The sequence below is a fragment of the Fukomys damarensis genome, unplaced genomic scaffold (genome assembly GCF_012274545.1).
Source record: "Fukomys damarensis isolate Sample0158 unplaced genomic scaffold, DMR_v1.0_HiC HiC_scaffold_14, whole genome shotgun sequence".
In the NCBI taxonomy this organism is placed as follows: Eukaryota; Metazoa; Chordata; class Mammalia; order Rodentia; family Bathyergidae; genus Fukomys; species Fukomys damarensis.
The window spans coordinates 72,747,327-72,764,520 of NW_022900926.1; the positions used below are offsets into that span (position 1 = coordinate 72,747,327).

General features: G+C 38.4%; 1 protein-coding gene across 6 annotated transcripts in view; it reads left to right on the plus strand.

Annotated features, from left to right (window-relative positions):
* Positions 1–17,194, plus strand: part of Afg1l (AFG1 like ATPase) — a 228,255-nt gene that overhangs the window by 38,974 nt on the left and 172,087 nt on the right. For 2 of the 6 annotated variants that reach the window (XM_033763432.1, XM_033763434.1), the window contains exon 2: positions 5,074–5,230. The exons of the other annotated variants lie outside the window; for them this stretch is intronic. The gene's annotated coding sequence lies outside the window, so the exon portion shown is untranslated. The remainder of the gene's footprint in view (positions 1–5,073; positions 5,231–17,194) is intronic. 6 annotated transcript variants of the gene reach the window in all.

A 17,194-nucleotide genomic window follows, 5' to 3' on the forward strand; every position in this document is an offset into this window, starting at 1 on the left:
TTTTTTTTTTTTATGGTTTTTTGAGACAGGGTCTCACTATGTAGTTGAGACTGACCTGGAACTCACTATGTAGCCCAGGCTGGTCTCGAATTCACAGTGATCCTCCACCACACCTGGCAAAATCTACAGTATTCTAACACACTTAGAATTTTAGGTCTTCAGACTTAGCGACCATTACTAGTGTCAGTATCTCCTCAGAGTGTTTTATTTATTTATTTTTTGGTACCAGGTATTGAATTCAGGACCTTGTGCTTGTAACCACCACTGAAGTAAATCCCCGGCCTCTTGAGAGTGTTTTTGAAGCCCTTGTTTGTGCATGGCTGTGACTAAAGTGATAAACACTTATTTTAGAACCAATGGCTGATTTGGAAATATCAAAATTAATGCCTGGATTAAGTCAATGCATATGGTATGCATTTTTTCTAGTTAGCAATTTTGAACTTTATTCTCTTTTTCTTGTCTTCATTAATATATGGATTTAAAGTGATTTAAATAACTTGTTGATAAGAAAGAACAGTTTACATTTGAGTTACAGATCTATCGAGTATTTGTTCAAGCAGACTTTTTGGTTTGATTTTATTTATTTATTTTCGATTTTATCTTTCTGTCTCACAGAAGAAACAACAGTCTCTAATTTAGATTTGTTGATGATTATACAAATCATCATTCTAGAATTTTACCTTCATTTTTTATTATTTTAGGCAAGTCATTTTGAAGTCTCTGAGAGAAAAATTAAGGAAAAAAGCTCTTTGAGAATGATTGTTTCTCTTTCTACAACCACAGTACCCCGAATGTGCCCAATCTCGCCTGATCTCAGAAGCTAAGCAGAGTTGGGCCTGGGATGGGAGAATGTACTTGAATGGGAGAATGATTTTTCTCAACATCCAGGGATAGATTTCTGTGGTCTCATCAATATAAAAGTTGTGATATATTAAATTTATTCGTAAGAGTGAGGCTAATTTCTGTTTGCTGCAATTATAGTGGAGAGGGGATGTTCTGGGATTGTATACATAAGTACAGAGCCAATCAGATTCTTGGGAACTACTTACTCCTTTCAGACCCACTCTAGCTAGATGTTCATGCAGCAGTATTGCCTCACCTCTTCTACCCAGTAGCCATTGCTGTGTGGAAGGAGACTTCACATAGGGGAAATAGTAGTGCTTATTCTGCAGGTGTAAATTGGCTTTGGGTGATGATAAATGGAGCAATTTGTTGTTGCTTTTGCTTTCTTGGTCCTTAGAGTCATCAGAAGAATTGGGCTAAGGAATCAAGGAACTCAAACCAATATCAGGATCGAGGGGAAATTTTATGTCAACAGGGCTCTCCATTTTGTTTCTCTGTATAGCCTATATACAAATATCATTATCTTCTTTTAAGAGTTTATCTCAGAGTTATTTCTTACCATCACCTGCAGTTCATTAAGGTATAAATTAAATATTCATTTTGTATGACAGTGTTATTTATAACATTATCATTCCTTGTCATTTAGCAACATATAGGAATGAATTTATTTATGAGATTGATTTTTACTTAAAATTTTGGTAAATAACAATTCTATATATTTATGGGTATAAAGTGCTATTTTGATACATATGTACATTGGGGATTGACCAAGTCAAGTAAGTAGCATATCTATCACCTTAAAAACTCATCTTTTTTTTTTTTTGGTGGTACCAGGGATTGACCTCAGGATCCCCGGCCCTAAAACTCATTGTTTTTTTGTGGTGAGAGTATTTAAAATCCTGTTGGCTATTTTGAAATATTAAATACATTTTTATTAACTAAAGTTACCTTGCTGGACAATAGAACCTCAGAGTTTATTGCAGATATCTAAATTAACTTTGTAACATTGAACAATTTCTTCCTTTTCCTAGTTTGTGGCCCTGCTCCCAGATTTGGATAACCACCCTTCTACTCTTTACTTTTATGAATTTGACTTTTAAGGTTCTACCTATAAGTGAGATTATGTGATATTTGGCTGTGTTCTTGATTTTTTCCTACATTTTTTATTAGTGCATATTGTTTATATAGATTAATGAGTTTTATTTTGGCAGATTTGTACATGCACAAAACATGCTTTAATCATTCCCCCATTCCCCTCTTCACCCCACCCTTTCCCCTAGTTTTACATGTTTTCAAGGGGTGTTTCAATGTAATTATTTTGATTCCATTCCTTATTACCTAGAGACCTTCTTTCTTCCCTTGCTCTTATCTAATAATAATCTTCATTCCACTTGTCATCTTTTCTAAAATAGGGATATCAATATTTGTCTTTCTGAGTCTGGCTTATTTTGCTTAACATGATGATCTCCAGATCCATTTTTTTCTACAAATGACAAAATTTTATTCTTTTTAAATGGCTGAATAAACACTCCATTGTAACAGCTTGCACTACAAAGTGAGACCCTGTCTCAAAAAAACCACAAGACGAAAAAAAAAAAAAGTCCAAGTGTTGTACTTACACATTAGATTGAGCAAAAATAACAATTGTACTAACTAAAATAGATGATATATTGGTTAGGGTTCTCTGGAGGAACAGAATCAATAGGACAAGACTATATATGTAATTATACAAGGGGATTTATCAGGTAGATTTACAGAGTCAGATGGGAGAGAGTCCACAGTGGCCTTCTGCACACTGGAGAGCCAGAGAACGCAGTAGCTGCTCAGTCCAAGAAGCCAAAGCTGCAGAATGAACAGGATCAAGGATGCAGTGGCAGTGTGAGACTGAAGGCCTGGATGTTCCCTCAATAATTGCTGGTGTGAGTGTGTATTGAAAGGCCAAGGAAACTGGAGTTTGATACCCTTGGGCAATGGCAGTACCTGCTCAGGCAGAATGGAGCTTTTCTAATGCAGGCTGACTTCCTTTCTCCTTCATCCCATGTAGGCTCCAAGTCTGTTGGATGGTGCCACCCACCCTTAGGGTGCCCTTCCCTCTTGTTTTGCTAGCCTGCATGCCAGCCATCTCTGGAACCACCCCAGAGACACACCCAGAGATATGCTTTACTAATCTGGTAGGCGTTTCTTAATCTAGTCAAGTTGACATATCATGATTAATGGTCACATATGGGAAGTAACTGAAATATATGGGAATAATAAAGGGAGATAAGGTATTTTAGACAGGTATGGCAGTGCACATCTGTGATCCCAGCACTTGGGAGGCTGATGCAGGAGGATATGAGTTTGAAGCTAGCCTGGGCTATATGGCAAATTCAAGGCCAGCCCGGACTACATAGTGAGAGTCAGTCTCAAAAAAAAAGAAGTCATTTTAACAAGGTCTGTTTTATAGATTTCTCTTGGCCTTGACTCTGCATCTCCATTGGTAAGAGTGTTTCCTCCTGGTATCAAGTCAGGGTATCATTCACATGGGAATTTCATCTTCTGCTTTTCAAGAAGAAAAGGGGAGATCTGAGTGCCCTTTTATGACTCAAAATAATCTTCATGCCAAATTGATGTAGAGTGGCAGGTTCTGCCTGCCCTTCAGTATGTACTGTGTGTGTTTTCTGTGGGTGCTAAGGTGATTATGTCTGTACATCAACCATTAGGAGGTCCTACTATAGTTTGTTTTTTTTGGTACTAGGAATCGAACTCAGGACCTTGCACTTGTGAGGCAGGTGGTGGCACCACTGAGCTAAATCCCCTGCCCTGGAGGTTCTACTATAGTTTAGAGTTCAAACTTCAATAGGATATTTAGAATCTAAAACTATTTGGAAACTTTGAAAGTGGTGTTCTGTGTGGCTTGTTGACTTCATCAAGTAGGCCCAAAAGGTGCTGTCAGGGTGGAGTGCGGCATGCTCGCTATTGATCTGAGAAGAGGCGTCTGGTGTTTTGGCTGGGAGACCAGTTAGAAACCTATCTTCTAGGGGTGCTGCAGGGAGTGAAATGGGAGAAAAGTCTCCCATTTTCTCAAAATGTCTGCTTCATCCTCCCCTCTACCTCCCCGCCGTGCTTTCCACAGGCCCTCCTGTTCTCAAGACCTCAACCTCTCTGATGTCCACCATCTTCAGGGTAGCGTCCTCTGGAGATGCTTTGTGCTCTGACTTCATTATCTTTTTTTTTAGCTTTCCTTTATAAATGTTCAATCTTCCAAAAGTTTGTTAAAATCTACTCATCTGATGTCTCTTCTCCAGTCCTGTTCTCTTTGTACCTAGTGCCTTTTTTATTTTTTACCTTTATGGGGGTGTGACTAATGGATTCTTTGGCAGAAGCATGATCTCACTCTTCTCTAAATCTTTTCATCTATGGGCTGAGGATTTACCTCAGTGTCATAGAGCCTGCCTGGCAAGGGCTAGGCCCAGAGTTTGATCCCTGGTACCCCCCCAATAAATAAAAATTGCATTTTTATTGATTTATTAAAGCTCTTCAGAGAAGGATAAATTTGAGTAATTTGTGGGAAAATAGGTGAACCTTGAAATTTTAACTTAAGTGAAAGGAAGCAAATATACAATCTTAAATATTACATGGTATCTCTTATGTGAGGAAGCCAAAGTATAAGTAAAAAGAAAGATAATAGGAAACAGGGAGATAAATCTTTTGCAGATGGTAAGGGGACCTAGAGATGGAGGGAGGGAAGGGAAAGGAGAGAAAAAATTTAAAGGAGAAAAAAATTAAGATGTATAATTTACTCATACCAATTTCCCATGAAGAATATAATCATTATATGCTACAAACATAAATTTTTAAAAATGAAGAAATATCTAAATGAAATGTGAAAGCCTTAAGAAAAGGCTTAATTTGAGCTGCTGTAATTATAGACAGGCTGGCTTATAAAATGCAAAAAATTAGCTCTTCATTAGGAAAATAAGTCCTTGTATGTAAATTTGCAGTGGTTTTTGCAGTTTATTATTTGCTTTTCTGACTTTCTTAGTATTTTTCCCATACAGAAAATATTAATCTCACTATTTTTGAAGTATCTATTTTTATCCTATAGTTTTTTTTTGTTGTTGTTGCTGTTGTTACCAGAGATCAAACTTGGGCCCTTGCACTAGTGAGGCAGGCAATGGAACCACTGAACCAAATCTCTGGCCCCTGTAGTTCTGGTTTTATCTCATGTTTATAACATATTGTTCTTAGCTGCGTATGGTGGTGTACACTCAGAAGAAGGCTGAGGCAGGAGGACCACTGTGAGTTTGAGGCCAGCCTAGACAACGTAGTGAAAGAAGAAAACCAAAAATATTATTCTTCAAAATTGTAAAAATAAGTAAAGAAGAAGACATTTATAAAGGCACAGGTAAGAAGGATTAGAAGAAAAATATAATTAGATTGGTCATGGTTTCTAATAGGGGAGGAGTTTTCTGAAATCCAGAGACTCATAGAAGGTTGGACAGAAGAATTATCTTCCTTTGTTATGGGAAGAAGGGAGGAAAGGATGGGTGAATATATGGTTGGAATTGTGCATTTGTATAGGAAATTGCAATTCCAACCCTCGTCATTTCCTTTTTCTTTGTGAAAAAGTTGGTGACATCTTCTGAGAATGACGGAGGAATTGTAGCTAAGCTTCAAGAGAGCTGAGAACTTTCCAGAGAGTCACTGGAGAGACAGAGTGAACTAACCAGGAAAATGGGGACAATGTGGGGGACCAGGTAGGATCTCTGCAGCACTGTGAGACTTTTCCAGCAGTCATCAGTAGTTGAGGTGAAGGTGATGGGAGGGCAGATATCTTAGTGTGAGGTTTTTCTATCTTTAATTATTTTTCCATCATTTATTTATAATTTTATTACATTGTAGTTGGAGTGCATTTGATTATTTGGAATTTACTGAGATTTCCTTAGTGACTTATTATACAAACTGCATTTGAAATCGTACCATGTACTCTTTAATGTGTTCTTGCTCAGTATAGAATTTATATATATGTACAATTGCTTGAGCTTACTGACTGGATTGTTCAGATCTTTCAGAAGGGTGTGCCAGGTCTGGGTATGAGAGGTGTCAGTGAGTATGTGCAGTTTGTGGTCTTCAGTGTGAGTGGCCTTGCAACTAGACATGCGAAAGTGGGCAGTGTGTGCGAATTCCCCATGCTGTACTCTGCACCCAGGAGGTAAAGAAACAGCCAATTGGAGAGTTGATATGGCTTACTCAGCTCATATAGCTGATAAATAGCAGTACCAGGATTATACCAAGATCCTTAGCATTTAACGTCAGTACTTTTCTGCCATATCTTATGCTTAGTGGAGGTAGACGATCATTACTATTTTCCAGCTTCATCCTTAAACTTACCATCTGCACATTCTAAATGATGGTATCATTAGAAACTCATCAAAAAATCATTAGAAAAGGTGTCATCATCCTGCTTTATAAATTCCTGAAGATACAAGTAACTTACATTGCAGATATTCAAGTAAGAGTCTGGCATTAAGTGAGTATGTTTTAGGAACTGGCAGTTTATCAGAATCCTGGAAATGAAGAATTCATAGGAGGTATCTCAACAACTGGATTCAAAGAGCTGCTGTCAGACTTGAGGGGCAAACAAAAGATGGAGCAACCACAAGGAACCTGGTGACAGCTGTAGCTGTAGCCTGAGGGATGGACTGCTTTATGTTTCTGGACAGATGTAGCTGTTCTGAGACAGAGCTCTGAAAGCAGGAAGGGGACAGAGCAGAAAGACAGCATCCCCCCCCCATCTCCTGCAAGTGATGCCTCCAACAGGCAGAAAGAACCAGCCAGGGCCAGCCAGCACATCAGCCTCCTGGGGTACAGAACAGGACAGAGAGGACATCAGGGGGAGGAGCACATGGAAAACCCACTGAGGAACAGTGCAAGGGTAGAATCCATGGTGAAAGTTACTGTTATGTATGATTTCTGAGACAAAAGAACAAATTATAGGACATTAAAATATTAAAAAGCGGGGAAGGGAGGAAGGGGTGAAGGGAGGGCAGGGACAAGGGGAAAAATGAGAACCAAGACTGTCATGTAAAGGTACAAGATCCCATTAATGAATGTAACTGTAGTGTATACCTAAAATGTACCAATAAACTCAATTAAAAATATATTTAAAAAGGATATTTAATGAAAACTGAAAATAGGTTAAGGTGTGTGAAAATGTCAACTAGGAGCATGCAAATGATGTGGGTTCCTGTGTGATAGTCATTTTGAAGAAAACTGAACTCGACTCTTCCTGAAAGCACTACTACTAGTAGAGAATTTGAAATCTTCTTTAGGGTGTTTTCCAATGTAGAAAATTTCTTGATTTACCTCCCATGTGTGCTTTGTTTCTCAGAAAGCCATTGGAGGCTAGGCTGTGCAAGGCAAGAGATATACTTGGAGAAAAGATTCTGTGGAAAGAGCAGACCACGAGAGGAGAGGGGAAAGGGAGCCCTGAGAGGCTTCTCCTGTCCCAGTCATAGAGGATAAGTGCATCAGATTTTCAAAGATTAAATAATTTGTGACTGAAAGAGGCGTAGTAAACTGTATCCATAGCCACCCATGAATGTCAGTGGACCCTAACTTTCATCATTGAGATCCCCAGAGATGCTAGTGTGTTGCTGATAGCGAGCAGTAAAACAGTAAGTCATGATGAGATCACACATGTGCTGTAAGTGTTCACACTGAAGCCTGGTGCCCAGCTCTTACCGTTCTGACCCTCATGAATTTTTTAGATGGGAATACAATACAAACTTGGGAATAACAAAAATCTCTTTTAGGTCCCATTTTACTAAATAGTGTTAATGTTCTCCATTTGTTCCTCTGATTTTTCCCTTAAGTACAGATTTTATTTATTTATTTATTTATTTGGTACCGGGGATCAAACTCGGGTCCTTGTGCTTGCGAGGCAGGTGGCAGAACGACTGAGCTAAATCCCTGGCCCAAGGTACAGATTTTTAAATCCTTTAAAATAATTTCAATAATCATTAGAAGACTGAAAATTTATTATGAGAAAATTAGATTGTCTTCCCAAATTAAAATACTTGAAATACAGTAGTGTCTCCTTATCCGTAGTTTTAGTTATCTGTAGGCAACCCAAGTCTGAAAATAGTACAAAATGGGAATTCCAGAAATAAACAATTCCTGTTTTAACTAATTTTCATTACAGTATATATTTTTTGTGCTGGGGATCGAACTCAGGACTTTGCATTTGTGAGGCAGGAGGCAGCACCACTGAGTTAAATCCCCGGCCTCATTACAGTCTACTGTTATACTTGTATTTTTCATTTTGACAGTAGAAGCTGAGTCATAAAAAAACCTGAAATAAGCAAGTTATGATGTGTGTTCCATGTGTAACATTTTAACACTGTCTACAAAATGAGGTTGGAAGAAGGTTGAAATATTCAGGTAAAATAATAGAAAACTATTAAAGACTCACAGGTGATATCATACTGACGAGTAAGAAAATGACTGGATTCCAGCTAGTACAATAAGGCAAAAAGAAATAGGCATATAGTTTGGAAAGGAAGAAATGAAACTGGCACTATTCACAAATGTTATAATTAACTTTAAGAAAACAAGCCAGACCCAAAAGCCTACATAAATACTTCAGTGGGCTATCCCACACACCAGAGAAACTATTCGGTATTTATGCATGTGTGTCCTATTTATTTCACTTAAGAGTATTGTCTCAGGCTGGAGATCTAGCTCAGTGGTTCCACCACCTGCCTTGCAAGTGCAATGACCTGAGTTCGACCCTGGATACCCACCCCAAAAAAGTATTGCCTCAAGGTGCATTCATTGAGCTATAAATGTCTCTAATTTCTCATTCTTTATGGCTCAGCAGTACTCCATTTTATACTTAAAAAAAACCCAAACCACATTTTCTTTATCCAGTCTCTAGGTGATGGGCAATTGGGCTGTTTCCAAATTTTAGCTATTAACATACTTCTGCTATGAACATGGGTGCACATATATCACTGTGGTATGATTTCTTGGTGTGAAAAACTGAAAGAGTAAATAAGGATCAAAATGTATAATAGATAATGTGAAATAGGAAGAAAAGTTGCAAAGGGGAAGGGGAAGTAGAAGGGGTAGGGGAAAGGAAAGAGGGCAAAGAAATAAATATGAGGAAAAAATGGAAACAGTTTTTGTAAATAGGGAGGGGCAGAGGGGTTGACAGGAGGGTAGAGTAATGGGGAAAAAAGAACCAAGATACGTCAGTAAAGGTACAAATCTCCAGTGATAAATGTCATTTTATTGTATACCTAAAATGTACAAATAAAATTAATTAAAAAATAGAATAATGAAAGCACAGTAATTGTTCTGATTGAAAAAGAAAGAAAAGGCTGGGGATTTAGCTCAGTGCCACCACCTGCCTTGCAAGTGCAATGCCGGGTGTTCCCGCCTCCCCCAAGAATCTGTGGAGGAATAGCATGCAGAGAAACACAGGGATACTCTCTAGCAGAAGATGAAAGAGGATTCATTCACTTGTCCTAAACCAGAATGAGATCTAGAAGGGGTGTTCTTGAGTCAGGGGCTGAATTTAGTAGAGAACTTTCAGAGGCAACTTAGAATGAATCCATAGATGATCAACAAAAACAAGAGCATTATGGCCTAGATGCTCAAATCTAGCTTTTAAGGATGCTCTCTGCCAGATTTTTGACTACTCTGTTGCTGAGTGACAGAAAAGAAAAGTGCTTTTATTCTCTCTGAATTCAGTTTGCTCTGGATGATCTTGGTACATGTTTTTTAAAAAGTAAAAAATTTTTTGGTCTATGTTTGCAATTCATGCAATCACAATCATCTTGGAAATGTTTACAGATTGTTTTTTTAAAAATCCCTTTCCCTTTTTCTCCCCTCCCACTTTCCCATCAGCTCTCCTATCTCCTTTTCCATACTTGTTGGTATTGTTTGTCTTAGCTCATTATTGTGGAGTGGAGTATTTACATTAATTGGGGTAACTAAGTTCCTATACATGGCATTTCTTTATTTTTCTTATTTCCCCTTCCCTTCTTTCTCACCCCTTGCCCTTGTTCCTTGGGACCACTTTCTTGTTGCAAGAGATCTGTCCCCTGGTCCTATTCATTCTTTATCATTTTTTTTGTGTGTACTTTGCCTCATTCAAATGAGAGTGACCATACAATATTTAAGCTTGTATGTCTGGTTTATTTCACTCAACATTATATTTTACAGGTGCATCTATTTTCCTACCTGTGTCTCAAGTTTGTCATTCTTTTTTGTTTGTTTGTTTGTCTTTTGGTACTGGGGACTGAACTCAAGACCTTGTGCTTGCAAGGCAGGCAGTGGCACCACTGAGCTAAATCCCCAGCTAAATTTGTCATTTTTTATGTTTGTTTGTTTGTTTTGGTATCGGGGATCAACTTGGGTGCGGAACCACTGAGCTAAATCGCTGGCCTTTATCATTCTTTATAGCTGAGAAGTATTCCATTATATATGATACCACATTTTCTTTATCCATTAATTTATTGAGGGGTATACAGTCTGCTTCCAGGATTTAGCTGTTATAAATTGTGTTGCTGTAAACACTGGTATGCAAGTTTCACTGTAGTATGATGACTTAAGCTCTTTCGTAAAGATACCTAGCAGGTAAATAGCTGGGTCATATGGAATTTCTAATTTCAATTCTTTGAGAAATCTCCATGCTGATTTCCATAATGGTTATACTAGTTTACATTCCCACTAAAAATGTAGGGGGGCTCTTTTTTCACCACAGCCTCACCGGCGTTTGTTATTGTTTGATTTCTTGATGATTGTTGTTCTTTGCAGAGGAAAATGGAATCGTAGGATTTATTTGCATTTCTCTAAGAGCCAGAGATGTTGAGCATCTCTTCATATATCTGTTGGTCATTTTTTGTTTTTGTTTTATGGTACTGGGGATTGAACTCTGGACCTTGCACTTGTGAGGCAGGTGGTAGCACCACTGAGCAAAATCCCCAGCCTGGTCATTCGTATTTCTTCCTCTGAGAAGTATCTGTTCATTTCTCTAGTCCATGTCTGACTAGGTCTTTAATTTTAAATGGCTTATTGTTTTTGAGTTTTTTGTATTTCTTTGTATAATCTAGATATTAGTTCTCTGAGGAGTAGCTGGCAAACATTTTTCCCGTTCTGTAGTCGTCTCTTCACTTTACTGATTGATTCTTTTGCTGTACAAAAGCTGTTTAGTCTGATATAATCCCATTTGTTGGTTCTTGCTGTTATTTCTTGTTCAATTGAGGTTCTGTTTAGAAAATCCTTTCCTACACTTATATCTTTAAGTGTTTTACTTATTTTATCTTCCAGTAGGTCTAATGTTTCTGTTTTAATGTTTAGAGTTTTGATCCATTTTGATCTAATTTAGTATAAGGTGAGTGATACAGGTCCAGTTTCAATCTTCTGCACAGATGACCAGTTTTCCCAGCACCACTTGTAGAATAGGTTATCTTTCCTCCACTGTATGCTTTCAATCCCTTTGTTCTTTTCTTTTCTTTCTTTCTTTTTTTGTATGAGGGATTGAACTTAGGACCTTGTCTTGTGAGTCAGGTGGTGGCACCACTGAGCATTTTGATAATTCAGCATTGCAACTTGGTATGGGTTTTATTTCCTTTATTGTTGCTAGGCCTGTGATCAAAAAGGCACAGAAAGACCTAGAGTACAATGGTTCTCTATTCTCCACACCCTTACCAACATTTTCTTTGTGTCTTTTTGATGAAAGCCATTCTGAGAGTTGTGAAGTGATATTTCATTATAATTTTAATTTGCATTTCCCTGATGGTTAATGATGTTGAGCTTTTTTTTTTGTTTACCTGTTCCTCATATTTATATTGCTTTTATATTTTTGAATTTTCCTTTTGGTCTGTGTAAATATTTCCTTTCAATTTTTCCTCCTCAGTATGTTTTTTTCTGGTCTCTGACTTTAATCTTTAAAATTTTTTAAAAATTTCTATCTTGACTTTCAATTTATTATTTTTAATTTTTTAATATTTCAAATATTTGTCAATTCATTTAAATTTTTTAATGTACTTACAAGGTGATTAAGAGGTTTGACTGGCATTCTTTTTGTTGTTGTTAATTTTTTGAGGAAGGGTGTCACTTTATAGTTCAGGCTGGCCCTGAACTCATTATGTAGTTCAGGCTAGCGTCGAACTCGCAGCAATCCTCCTGCCTCTGCCTCCCAAATGCTGGGATTACAGACGTGGGCCACCAGCCCCAGTGTGACTAGCATTCTTTATGTAAAGTGATCTAGTAGGAATTCAGATCTTTCTTTGTCATGTAAGTGTCTTTCTCCAGAAAAAAATTCTTCTGTTCTCTTACTAAGCGTGAGCCTAGCTGCCACTGTTTAGGGAGCCAGTCTGGGAAAGAAGGGGAAGACCACATTGGCTGGTAAATGGTAGAGGGTATGTAAATTGAAGTTGTGTGATTTGGAGCCTTTACTGTGCTTATTGCTTCTTGTATTGAATTGTAAGTGGGACTTGTAATCCTTTTTTTTTAATACTCCATTTTTATTGTGATACAACACATGTAAGATTTACCATCTTAAACATTTTAAGTACATAGTGCAGTAGTATTCAATGTATTCATAAGGTACAACTATCACTACTACCCATCTTTTTATATGATCTGATTAGGAGTGAAAATACAGTGAATGTTTACATTTGAAAAATTTATTACAGTAAGAAACACATTGCCATCAATCCCCCTCAGAGTACTTTCCCTTGCTTTCATTCAATACGCTTATCCCATTGTCTTTGTCATTTTCTGAAGCAGGTCTGGAAGTCCTTTTTGGCCTCTTTACATGGTGTGATTAAAAAAAAAAAATGTGGTGAATGCTGCTACTGAGTTCCATCCAGCAGAAGGGAAGGCTCATCAAAACCTGGTGATGGGTCCTCATCCACCGTATTTATTGAATCTGGCACTAAATGGTTTCTGGCTCTTCTCAATGTTAAAATGTCCATGGAAAGTAAATGCTTTGAAAAGATTCAGGACATCAAGGCAGCTATGACAGTGCCACTAAAGACAAAAAGGCATTTCAAACTGCTTCAGAAAGCAGTGGAAAGACTTTGAGGATAGAGATCTTTTTAGTTAGCATCTGCTTTTCAGTGATATACTCTGGGCGAGGCTAAGTATGGGCTTTTGCCTCTGTCCCAGTGAGACAGGTAAGAAGTGCCTGATTCTATTTTTTTCCCTGTGCAAGCTGGAGGGAGGATGTCGGTTGGCCAGCAGCTGTCTGCTGTCTCCTTCTCACTTCTCTTCGCTCCTCCTTGCACTCCAATGAACTGGTATGGTTTTCTTCATTGTCCTCCCTGGCTGCTAAATTGCCATTCTTCACCAGTATAAGTGCAGCCAGCGGTGTGGTGCCCCTGCTGCATTCCTGCCACTTCAGATGATACTGTTGCCTTTTTGAAGAACAGAGTGGGTACCCTGGAATGGCAAAGATCAAGGAGGGAGGGATCTGGGCCCCTTATTTGTATATTCACCATTCACAGAAAGCCTCCCAGAAGATTCCCTGGTTCCATCCCTTATCCTCATTGAAATAGGCCTGCAAACTGCTACATAAGTACCACTTCCCAGATATTTCTTGGATTTTAGCTCAATAGGGCCCCCACCTGTGTAAAAAATATATATATACATTCCCCCTACCCCCTCAGCACAGGCCCTGTTACAGTAAAGACTTGCTTTGGTGTTCCTTTAAATCTGCTTGTGATTTACTTTTTGGGTAGTGTGGGCTCAAAAAGTCCTGTAAATCTACTTAGGATTTCTATTCTTTTTAGTATTTTGGATAGAGCTGTTAGCACCAAAGAGCTCCAAAGACCAGCAGCAGGGACCTAGTGCCCAGAAGAGCCATCCTATATTGTCCAGCATAACATGGCATCAGATGGTGATGGCTGGTAGTGGCAGTGACCGGCAGCTGGCTGTCAGCTGCTGGCATCTAGCATTACCTGATGACATCAGGACCTGTAGGAGAACTACATTTTGCCAGTTCATGATTTCCATCTGAATCAAGCAAAAGAACTCAAGGCTAGTTAGCAACACGAAGATCCAGCCATTCCATAATTTGGGGAGGTTGCAGTGTAATTGATTCAGCACCCAATTCTCTAGAAAAAAACCTATAGTATTGGTGATGACATAAAGACAAAACAGATACTGACAGAGAGTAAAAAGCAATTAATATGAACAACTGTGTCATCTTAGTAATAGCAACAACAATAGTCAAAGATGATCCAGATATTGACATGTCAGAAGAACCAATGAAAGCTACCACTGTACCACCCTTGGCTACAGAAATCTTTAATTGTAATATAAATACAAAGATAAACTAAAATCAGCAAACAGTAGATATCTATTAAATGCAACATCACTTCTCAGCCTTTCTCACCCTTTTTCTAAGATCAAGTGTAAATGCAGCAACTATACTATATAGAAAGGAATTCAACAATAGTAGTTAGAGTTAATTAAATATCTAAAGATAAATAAGCCTAATAGTAATACTAATAGTAATACTATTAGTAATTAGTAATACTCTTAGACTAACAGTAATATTAATGGGTTGGGGTGGGAGGTAGGAAAATGAAAGAAAGAAAATAAAAATAAAAAGATGAGGAATAAAGGAAAGTGAGACAAAGAATCTCTTTAAGGAGTAAAAAAATTAATATCTTTAGCTAAAAGTAACAGAACAGAAGGCAATGAAGAAGAAAGAAGAGTGTAAAATAAAAGAAAAAAGGGAAAAAAGAAAAAGAAGGAAATAGATAATAAATTTCCACCCCCCAAAAAAGAAAGAAACGAGCCCCCCAATTCCTCCTTGTTTTTTTTTGTTTTTTTGATACGGGGATTGAACTCGGGTCCTTGCTCTTGCAAGGCAGGCTACCAACCGCTGAGCTAAATTCCCCGGCCCTCCACATTATTTTTGAATGAGTGGTTTCCTTCTAGGGTTTACAGTATTGGAACCCACCAGATATGGGGAAGGATAGTGAATCATCTCTGATACCTATTTTCTTTCTTCACTTATTTTTTTTTTTGTGTGTGTGAGTGGTAAATTCTGTCTTGCCTTTCCCACTGGGTGTCATTGGGAAACGGTGTCGGCCCTATGGTTGTAGTTGTTCCTCAGTGCACCCCAAGCCACAGCTTTTTCTGCCTAGCTTTATGGCCTTTGGGTTTGTAAAGTGCCCGCCCCGCTCCAGGCTCTCATACTGTAGGCCTGTGGTGGCTAGCCTGTGGCACGCCTGTACACCATCGCTGCCCTAGGCTGTGGCAACTGTCTAAGCCAAGGCATATCCCTGCTTGCATAGGTAGATGGGGAAAACACACAGACCGCTGAGTTCTGTGCTGCATACAGATAGTGAGTCATGGGTTCAAGCTGATGACTGGACTTGGGTGGAAGCCCTAACACCTATTGCAACTGTAATGAGACCTGGAAGTGGTAATTAGGGCTACATGAGGTCATAAAGATGGGGCTAATAGGATTAGTGTCTTTACAAGAAGAGACCCAAAAGAGCTGGCTTTCTTGCTGTCTCCCTACATGTACTGAGGAAAGGCTATGTGAGGACATACAGTGAGAAGGTCATCCACAAGCCAGGCGGTAATCCCTATCCAGAAAGCAAACCTTCCAGCACCAGGATCTTGGACTTCTCATCTTCCAGAACAGTGAGAAACAAGTTTCTTGTTTAATCTGTGTGGTCTGTGGCAGCCCGAGCAGACTAATGCAGAGATATTTGTGTGGTTTAAGGGAATGTGTCTCGTTATACTTTGGGCTGCTGAGCTTCTTGAGGAAATACACAGGGCACTTTATCATCTCTTAGGCAGAGACTTAATGCTGTCACAGCTGACTTCATTCTACTCTACAATTCTTTGAGAGCTTTTGAATTGTCTCTGGCAGTGTGTTCCACGGTGGTAAGTGAAGCTTTGAAAACCTCTGTCAGACTGTTGTTGATGTGGCTGAGTGTTTGAATGGTTCTGCATGGGCTACTGTCTTCTGTGCTAACGGGCTCAGGGTGGCCCTAGCTCCTCTGTACCACAGGGACTAGAGTTGGGAGAAGGGTGTAAAAATGTGGCTTGAAGGTCAAAACAATCTACATTTAGAAATACATAGTGATGCAAATACATAAAAAGTCTGTTTATGAGAAGTGTGATGGTGCACGCCTGTAATCCCATCACTCAGGAGGCTTAGGCAGGAGGATTGCCACAAGTTTGACGCCAGCCTGGGCTACAAAGTGCGTTCAAAGCAGGTCTTGTCTCAAAAAAAAAAAAAAAAAGTCTGCTTATAACAGTAATTTATGTTCATTATGGAAAAATTGAAAAATTAAGTATGAAGAAAATTGAAATTACCAGTGATGTTATTACCTAGATGTATTTTCTTCTAGTCTATGTGCTTTTGCATGAAATTGGGATGTACCATGCATACTGCATTTATATATCCTTTTAAAAAATTTAATGTTGTGTTTCACTGGCATTTTGTGATGTCATTGTTTCTGTGAAAATGATATTTTAGTGATATTTTTAATGTATATATTTTTTTTATCCAAGTGTATGAATCTATTAATGTAAAAAATGAGAAGGGTGGAGAGAAGGGCTGATTATAGCTTGATTTCCTCATATTCTGCACATCTTGGCTGTGATTGCCGGATACTAAGGTGGGCTACTAGAGAAACTGTGGTCTTTTTTTCTCAAGAACGTGGGAGCAGAAGAGTTCCATTCAGCCAAGGTGGTTTTGGCAGCTTCTGAAACAGTGGGTCAGAGCAACTTTAAACACAAAAACACAACTAGTCATTGGGATCATAGCTAGGACAAAATTTTATAATATATATGTATGTTAATTTTGTGCATAAGTCAAGTTTTATATACTTGTCTTTCTTTAGGGCCCTCCCACAACTATCTGCTTTTCGCTCTACATTTTTGTTTGATTTACCCCCATTTTAACATCCAGAGTATTCTATACTTAGAATATTTTATAATATATCTGCCTATTCTCAGACGGTAAACATTTAGGACATTTCACCACTAACTTGGCATAGCAACGAATATTCTTGAGTGAGAATGTGGCCCTTGTGTGAGAAGAAGTCACCGGCAGCAGTTTGCAGCCCCCGGATATGTGTAGTTCCTTGCTGCACAACATACGGCACAACCTTTTTAGGACTTTCAGAGACAGTTAAACATTTATCCTTCCAATTTGGTCTGCTGTAGCAAATGCCAAGATTATTACCATTATTTTTTAAAATTAATTTTATTGGTACATGTAATGTATACAATATAATGACATTCATCATTGGGAATTTGCAGCTTTACATAATCAATCTTGGTTCTTATTTTTTCCCCATTCCCTGCTCTCCCTTCAACCTCT